This window comes from Oryzias melastigma, linkage group LG13, assembly GCF_002922805.2.
Source record: "Oryzias melastigma strain HK-1 linkage group LG13, ASM292280v2, whole genome shotgun sequence".
Classification (NCBI taxonomy): domain Eukaryota; kingdom Metazoa; phylum Chordata; class Actinopteri; order Beloniformes; family Adrianichthyidae; genus Oryzias; species Oryzias melastigma.
In genome coordinates, this window is record NC_050524.1 from 5,676,183 (window position 1) to 5,684,883 (window position 8,701).

The 8,701-nt window shown below is 38.2% G+C and overlaps 1 long non-coding RNA gene across 1 annotated transcript; it reads left to right on the forward strand.

The window, feature by feature from the left end:
* The first annotated feature begins 514 nt into the window (after positions 1-514).
* Positions 515-8,481, forward strand: LOC112149966. Its single transcript, XR_002919867.2, has 3 exons — positions 515-1,191; positions 1,300-1,408; positions 8,330-8,481. It is a non-coding gene; the product is annotated as an uncharacterized LOC112149966 (long non-coding RNA).
* Positions 8,482-8,701: the final 220 nt, after the last annotated feature.

Below are 8,701 nucleotides of genomic sequence, written 5' to 3' on the forward strand. Positions count from 1 at the left end.
CAGACCATGGTATAAACCTTTTTAATGTTTAGCAGCTCATGCAGTTTTAGAATTCATTGTTATTTTTTTAGCTACAGTGTGAGAGCAAACAGACACTTTAGGTAAAAGAAAAGAAAATGTCATCGGTGTGAAGTCTTTACCCTTTAATGCCTGTTGTTACAAATATATGACAAACCACTTCAGCTTTAAACGACCTAAATGTAGCATCTACTTAAAAACAAATATATGCAATTATTTTCATGAAGAAATTCAGGAGTTAATGTGTTCGAAATCAAGAAACGGTGTCCAAATTGAACCACACCCTCGCCCAACAGTGGCTGGGATAGGCTCCAGCAACCTTGTGACCCTAAACAGAATTAAATAAAAAAAAAAATGGAAAAAGATGAAGTCAGTAACTGCTGGGTTGTCTTCTTTAATCCTTTTCTTTACCACCCGGTCAGTGCACATGTCGGGGCACTACTGCCCCCTATTGAGCAGCTGTTGTAATTACACGATGCTTCCTGCCAGTTTGTGAAAGAAAAAGGAATCAAATTCTTACAAATTATGTTTAAATGTTGTTCAGCGCAGAATAAAATCAACAAAACTAAAATCTGCTAAAATGACAGACTACCTTCAAGGAGGAGTGAAAATATCAGGTTTAAATCCTTAAAAAGAGTCTTTTAAAGGGTTTAGCTGGGAGAACATTGTCTCCATGCCAGCGTGAGAGCGTGAGCGTTTGAACAGAACATCCTGGCTGGATGAGGGTTTCAGCGAGCAGATGAAAGTGTCAGCGTGTGCTCCTCCATGCCCTCCTGTGATTTCAGAATAACTTCTGAATAGATGTGGGTCCGTGTGATGCGCTGCTCCCACTTCCAGCTGTTTGGACATTCTCGCCTCGCAGATTTAATGAAGAGGAGTTTTGAAGAGGACGATAAGGAGAGGAGAGCCGGGTTTGATCTTGAATCGGGGGAAAAAAGTGCAGGAGCCCTTCAGGCCTTCGCTTCTTGGAAGGCTCTTGTAGCCTCCAGGGAGGATGCTAGCTCGCACTCCCCCCTCTCGGCTCCATCCTTATCTCGCGCCACCCCAGCCACTCAAGATCAATTATGATTGACAAGCACTCCTATTAAGTTGAAACTGCCGGATGGAGACATCAGCGGCCCCCGCTCCCGTGCCCTCTTCCCTTCTTCATCTCCGAGTCTCATCGGCAGCCCGGTCTGTGATCACGCAGAGCACCGCGGGGGCCAACACCCCCTCCAGCATCTTAAGAACCCAAATCTCAAGAGGACTTTCAATGACTTGTGCCGTGTTTGCTCTCTCAAGTGTGGCAGCAGGAAAAGTCATCTTCCACCAGGCAAAGGCGGCGATGCTTCCAGAAGCTTCTGCAGCGTGTCCGCCGGTTGTTTTCAAGAATGGATCCTTCCCAGCATCTGTAAGTTACAGCAGCAGATAACAAGTGCAACATAACAGCTGAGTTATCCTGCAGCTGCAAATGGTCGGGGATTCGCCCGAACCTTTCCAAATGAGCGCGGTGATGAGATCTGTGAACAATGCGGCGTGCAGACCATCAGGTCTGACACAACAAAGGCCGGGTTCTACACGCGTCACAGGCAGCCGGCTCCCCTCTGACTTAAAAATCGACAACAGATCAAATAGCTTCATTTGAGGCGCAGCATCACATCGAGATGAGCAGCGCAGACGTGCATCTCTAATGAGGGAACAGAAGCAGCTTCTCAGAAAAACCTTTTTGCTAGGATGACGTTCAATGCCCTTAAATGAGTCCAATGTCTCGAGCTGCTTAAGTGATCATCAGAAATGAGTGAAACGGCTCACACGAGAGGCGGGAAAATAGATTGGACTGTCACAAAAAAAACGGTCAGTTAAAGAATAAAATTAACCTGGAGGTTCACATGAAATATTGCAGGTAGGGAAAAAAATGAATACAATTAATTAAATATACTGAAAATGCTCATATTTTTCTTCATAAGAATCAGAGAAGGAAAGTCAACAGGTTTTTTTCCACTGTTACGGTTGCCACAAACCACCTGCCTTACATTTTTTTGGACCGTTTTGTCATGATAACAAGAGCCCCTATCTCGTTATTACCTGAAAACGAAGTTTACTTTCTCAGGATAACGGGAGCCGTTATCTCGTTATCACCTGAAAACTAAGTTTGTTTTCTTGGGATCACGGGAGCTGCTATCTCATTATCACCTGAAAACTAAGTTTGTTTTCTCTTAATAACGAGATCCGCTATCTCGTTATCACCTGAAAACTAAGTTTGCTTTGCCGGGATAACAAGAGCCGCTATCTCGTTATCACCTGAAAACTACGTTTGCTTTCTCTTGATAACGAGAGCCGCTATCTCGTTATCACCTGAAAGCTAAGTTTGCTTTCTCGTGATAACGAGAGCCGCTATCCCGTTAACACCTGAAAACTAAGTTTTCTTTTTTCGTGATAACAAGAGTCGCTATCTCGTTATTACCTGAAAACTAAGTTTGTTTTCTTTTGATAACGAGATGATAAAGAATTTACTTTGGCAAACTGAGATGCCGGGACTTACTGTGATTTAATTCTCTTTATTTTTTGGTAGACAACAAAAGCAGCAGAAAAAAACACTTCACAGAAGTGGTTTGTTGGTCTGTTTTTGATTTATTTGTGCATTTACGGTCCTCAAACATCTTAATTCTGTCTCATGCACCAGCCGCTTTTCACAGAACAAACAGGTGTAATTGGCGGAACCAATAGAACCCAGGGCCGCCGAGCTTCTCTGTGTGGTGCATTCACTGAGCTCCAAACATTAGCAGACCCAAACAGCCCAACTCCGTCTGCTACAATACTTTTTTTTTAAACAATGAGCAGCAAAACAAAGCAGCTTGTCAAAAAATAATTCAAGAAATTAAATTAATCATTTAAAAACTGATAATTTCTTCTGCTGTTCAACATTTTCTCTGATAAACTGCTCAGTGAATGCACCAGGCAGAGATGCTTGGGGAGCCATTGTTCTTCTCATGATTCTGTCATTCAACCTGTTGTTGTGAGTTTTAGTGAAATAAAGGGACAGGGTGGTTCCGTTTAGTTTATTTTCTGATCCTGAAGAAAGTTTTATTTTGGAAATCTGACGGATTGATCACATAACTTAAAAGTGGCTATACCTGGACATCTACATGGATTGGTTAGCCTAAAGCGAAACCCAAACAATAAAAAGTATCTGGATTTTTTTTTTTTCTGGGAGAAAAGATCCAGTGAGGAAACCGAAGAATAGCCTTCGACTTCAAAGAACAACAAAAAAAAAACCCTTCTGTTTACAGACAAAACCGGGAAGTTTCCTCCACATACAGAATTATTGAGCCAGTTATTCTCATGTAGCAGAAGCCGCTCTCGGTAATACACGGCGACAGACTCTCGTCTGTTTCACACACAGATAATAAAGTTGGAGACATGGTGGATCCACACTTATATGTAGAAAATCCCAGTTTTAAGACGGTTGCGTCATTTTATTTAGCTTTATTTATCCATCACATCTTAAGAGTCGGACGCAGCTGAAGCTACCGTCCGGTTGTTAGCCTATTAAATCTTTATCACAAAGTTCAAACATTTACAGAGAATGAAGATTCAATCAAATAAAGTTGTTGATTTGTGGAAACTTGTAAAAGGAACATTTGAGAACTTTCCTTCAGCAAAGCTGAATTAGGTTCAGAAACTTTAGCACAGAAAATGGTCATTTGTGTTCCAAAATACCCCATGAATGAAGATTTATGTAAAGACAAAATATGATTCATCTTTTTGTTCTAAAAGATAATCAGAGATTGAGTGTTAAAATGGTATTCTCTGGGAAAAACATCATTTAGTGTTTCCTTTATGGAATTTTGTTCAAATCAGAAACGACTTCTACAAACAAATCAACAACTTTGTTTCATTGAATCTTCATAATCTGTAAAAATGAATGAATTGTTCACGCCATTTTTTTCTACAAAGAAACATACATTAGTCATTCTTTAGGCTTGAACAATTGGAACAGAATGAAGAATATAATTATTGTATAAATTGTTCCTTTTCCTAAACAAAAAGAAAAAGGCGACATTATAAATAGAAACAACAAATCTTTACTTTTCTAACTCCTCCCTAATCCATCTCGGTCTATGGCTTACATTTATTGTACCAATTAATTTTCGTGCTTGTACTTATCTAATTTCCTGTCTTTAAAGATTATTTTAAATTTACCTATGCTAGTAGTTTCTTTGACTTTGAAATAATGTTTCCTTCTGTTGCTATTATCTTCTGAAATAAATGAAAAAAAAAAACTAACTGAATGATGTTTGGGAGAGATTTCAATTTGGCTTTTAACAAAAATAATAAAGTTTTTAAATCAACTGAATCTGGAAACTTTAGCAGTGGTGATTTGTGTGTTCTGTATACACATGTATCAACTCATATCTTTAGGCTTTTTAAAGCCAGATTTCTTGTAGTCGTATTTTATTTTCAAAACAGATATTTCAGAAGGCAGAAGCTTTAAAAAAAGGCCAACTTCTGCACCGTCCAAACCTGTCCATCAACATTTTGTCTAATTTAAACCAGTCCGTGGCCTGAGAAAGGTTAGGGATACTGATCTACTGTAGCACCAGGACTGAGAGTTCTTTAGAGTTACATCACATAAAAATGTGTTTTCTTTATTTTTACACCTGTGATTTATTCAGAGAAACTTCCAAACTTTTTTTTGGCAACTTTAGGTTTCAAATCCTTCAGTCTGAACCCCGACAGCCGAGTCTTTCTAACAGTGACTTCTGTTATTAAAACAATCTAATTCCAGAACGTGTGTTCAAAATTGCTGGTGGAGCTCCGTTTGAGACGTCACACAGACCCGCTCCCGCCGTTCATTACTGTAAACAAATGCTCCGGCTACACCCCGCGAAGCCACACATTGACCATTGCACTGAAAGAATTTCCTCTGAACTGATCACTGTGAAATTAACTGTGATAACCAGAGTTAATACTTCTTTCTCTGAAGCCCGTGTGAGCCGCTCTCCGTCCATTCACCTCATTATTTCTCCTTCCCACAGCTCTGAATGTGTGCTCATGTTACTGGAAGGGATTTCATGGGGATATAAGCCGGGGGAAGTCTTAAATTAGCCCAAACAAAGAGTACATTTCTGCAGTTAAGGGTGCTGACAGATTTGGTCTTTGTGAAATACGACTCATACTAAGCTTTGGACTCAGGATCCAGAAACTGTGAAACCTAGAAACACATTCTGACAGCGTCAGATTTGTAAAACATCTAAAAATCCTACAGTTTAAGCAGTTTTGCCATTAAAAAATAATAAATTCTTATCGGTGTGCTTACAACCGGAGCCTCGGCATCAGGTTTAAAGGGGACAATGCATTTTTTTAATGCGGATATCAATATTTCCCATGATCTTTGTGGAGCTCTGCATGTGAATCGAGGGCTGGCTGATTGGTTTTTATTCTTCACAAGAGCTGTGGAGAGGCAATTTAATTTCCTCTCCTCCTCCCTGCCTCCTGGGATGCTGCATGTTTTCTTCTGCTTTCTTCTCCCAGAGAAAAAGATGAAGAAAAAAATGTCAACACGACTTTGTCAGCTTTTAGCACATCCTCTGCGGTGACAGATATCACCTGACCCCAATTTACAGAAAGGCGTCGTCGGAAGAACGTATTCCTGCAGTACAATGTGAATGTATTATCACTCTGTGGGTTTTGTGTTTGACTCTGAAGGATTTCATTGAGGCGTCAGGTAGAAAAACAAACACTTAAATAAGACAAAGCCTTTTCTTCTTGATTCCAGGGACTGTAATGTGGTAAAGACGCATTTAAACAAACGTGGAAGTGTTAATGGAGGAGGAGGCTGAGAACAAAGAAGGGATGGTAGCAATGGATGAATACAGTATGGGGTAGATGAGGTAAAATGGATGGATGAAGACTATGTGAGTAGAAAGAATGGAGATATACGTAAAAGACAGAAAAGATAAAAGGTTGGATGAATACAGTTAAGGTGAAATAGGATGGATGACAGATGGATGAATCAGTTAATACTGTTAAGATAAGGAAGAATAGATGGATTTGAAAAATCAAGATAAAAACCAACTAATTGAATGGATGATTGAATGGATGGATAGATAGATGGATAGATGGATGAATGGATGGATGAATAGATGCATGAATGGATGGATGAATGGATGGATGGATGAATGGATGGATGAATGGATGGATGGATGGATAGATGGATGAATAGATGGATGAATGGATGGATGGATGAATGGATGGATGGATGAATAGATGGATGGATGGATGGATGGATGGATAGATGGATGAATAGATGGATGAATGGATGGATGGATGAATGGATGGATGGATGAATAGATGGATGGATGGATAAATGGATGGATGGATGGATGAATGGATGGATGGATGGATGGATGGATGGATGGATGAATAGATGGATAAATGGATGATAGATCGATAGATGGATGGATGGATGGATGGATGGATGGATGGATGATTAGATGCATGAATGGATGGATGGATGGATGGACTTATGGATGGATGGATTGATGGATGGATGGATGATAGATGGATGGACAGACAAATACTTGCATAAATTGATGAACTATTTGCTTTTAAGGGTTATTTTTTTAAGTAGCTTTTTTAATTCCATTGGAGCTAAAATGTATGCACATGAAAATATTTTATTTGTTATTACTTTATTTTATTTACAAATGTATAATTAGTTTTTCTATTTTGTTAAAATGAATCAAATAAATTATATTTTATTAAAATGATCAATGAGAGGATTAGTCCTCCTGAGATTCAACGTCTTGTTTAAGTGATTCCTCTTTTTAGATTTAAAAATGACAAAATAGAGCTAATCACAAACAAACACACGGGAAATACAAATTATGATACTCGGTTATTATTCAACCAACACAAACAAATGTAACATCTCTCACTTTTACCTGGCATTAAAATTGAAAACATGTTTATGCATTTCTTTAAACATTTTTACACGTGTGCTTACAGAATTTGAGTGTTTATACATTCTAAACACTGTTTACACATATGTTTCCTCATGTTTACACAATTTAAACATACAGGTATTTACACGTTTATGTAGTCATTTAAAAAGTATAAATATTAGGGGTGTAACAATTCATTTTAACAACAATTCGATTAATTTTGTATGTTTGTGTTTGTTTGTTTTGTTTTTGTTGTCATCAGTCAGCTATGTTTGCTTTTGCCAGCCAATTGATGCATTCATTTTGTATTACAATGAAATATATTTGGTTAAAATAGTTTGATTGGTTTTGTTAAATGGGGCAGACATAATAACTTTTCATTTTTTACCAAAGACACGAATATTAAGTAATTTATTGTTGTTTACTATGAAAATAAAAAACTTACATTGAACCATAATGATCATTTTTGTTGTATCACGTGTGTCGTCCTCTGTGATTGTTGTTTTTACATTATAATAAAATAAATGTACTAAACATCAATCCAAATTGTATTTTCTAATATTAATTTATCTAATTTTCAGATATTTTTTAATTGCTTTGATTCTTAGATCAATCTGGTTGGATTATGAGAATAGAAATCGATCAATCGTCACACTCTTAATACATTAACATTCGTTTGGTCATTTAAATGATATTTATGCATCTGACGGATGTTTATTTACACATTTGAAGCCTGTTATAGAAGATTAATCCTGTGGTTGTCGACGGTTGAAGTTCGACCTCCCTCTCTGACTTAACGCAGTGTTTTCAGCAAAGCAAACAGCCGTTCAGCTGCAGTTCTCCTCCTTTTACGGCTGTTTTCTGCCACTCACAGAAAAGTGCCGTCTAACACTCTGAACGCTCTTCTCAAGACTTCTTGGAAGACATAAAAGCAGACAGCCTGAAAACCTTGACGAGACAAATTCCCAGCAAACACACACGAGGAGGCGCACACACCTGCGTGCACGCAGAGGTGCTCATAAATTGCATTGGGAAGACATCTGCCATCATGTGACCACGAGGCATTCAGATGCAACCCTCCAATGAATATAAAGTATAAACACTCCTCCAAATTCTCCACCCCTGGTCTCTATTTCATGCCATTATCCTGGCATAATAAACACATTAGCTTCTCCCTACCCAATTCCTGCTCCTAAGATGAATCTTTCCCCACTATATAAAATAATTTGCCAACATTATATGTCCTCATAAATATTTCATGGGGTTCATGGAGAGTTGCGAACCTGTCTGAGTCTGGGGAGGAGGCGGCTTCTGCAGATGGACCGTTTCTCTGGGAGGAGAGCGGAGCGTTTGCTGAAAAATGATGTACGGTCTTCTGCATTCAGTCTGCAGGCCACTGATCCACTCGGGAGGAGAGGGATCCAAACGAAGACACAGAGTCATCTGATCTATTGAATTATAATAATTAGTCCTGAAGGGGAAAGACCTACAAGATGCTCAGAATGGACTTTAGTTTAAACAGAAATTCAACAAAAAATAAAAAAAAATAAACTTTGTGTTGAGGATGATTTTTACTGAAGTGTTTCCTTCTTTTAGTACTAATAATGTACTAAATCATTAAAAAATAACTTCATTTTTCAGAGAAAATATTAAAGATGGTGCTAAATATTTGTATTATTCCATTTAAAAAAAATGTCACTGCAATTTAGACAAATCAAACTTTAACTTATTAATTTAAATGATAACTTCATTAGGAG